Genomic DNA, 958 nt, shown 5'->3' on the forward strand with positions numbered 1-958 from the left:
TGAATGGGAGAAGGTAATGGGTGGTGGAATGGACTGGTGAAAAGTTATGAGTGGTGATGGTCGGTGAGAATGTGGTTGATGGTGATAATGAATGAGGGGTCCTGGTGAAGGGACGGAAGGGGGGAGGTTGAGAATTAATAGTGATAATGTTAGTGAAGAGAAGAGTTTGATAGTGGTGTTAATAAATAGATGATGGTGATGGGTGGTGTTACGTGGTCAGAGTAAATGTTATAGAAAGAAAGAGGTGAGTGATGGTGAGAATTAATGAATGGTTTTATGATGGTAGTTGTGATGAGTGTGGTGATTTATGAGACTAGGTGGTGATGGAGTGGTGATAAACAGCAATAAATAAAAATGCGTCGTTAAGGATACTAACCAATAAAGTTTAGAAGTACAGTAGTAATTTAACATACATATTCCTTCTTCAGAAAATTTCCCTTAACGCCTTCAGTACCATGACGAGTTTTCATATTCATTCAGGTTACTATTTGATGATTTTATACACCTTCAGAAACTCATATGGGGATTAAAAATAGTGAAGACAGTGACCATTAATCTTCTGACCTCCATAGACCCTTCCTAATGTCAATGAAATGGTGTAATTATGCACAAAAAACAGGTTAAAAATACGTATTGAAGAGGTTAAAAAAGATAAATACATAAAAAGATAAAAGTAATAACTGCAAAAGTAAAGCAAGAAAGAACAAAGCTGGGAGAGGAACTAACTCAATTCTTGAACTACTGTACGAATCTCACACACCATCTTGTAATTCTTTTGACGTTACGGACCAGAGGAGAGAGAGAGAGAGAGAGAGAGAGAGAGAGAGAGAGAGAGAGAGAGAGAGAGAGAGAGAGAGAGAGAGAGAGAGAGAATCACGTACATAAATGTGGTATCTGATGAACAAAGCATTAATTAAAAAGATAAACAGTGAGTTAAATTACGTGATAAATTTGAAAG

Source organism: Portunus trituberculatus, chromosome 37, assembly GCF_017591435.1.
Source record: "Portunus trituberculatus isolate SZX2019 chromosome 37, ASM1759143v1, whole genome shotgun sequence".
Taxonomy (NCBI): Eukaryota; Metazoa; Arthropoda; class Malacostraca; order Decapoda; family Portunidae; genus Portunus; species Portunus trituberculatus.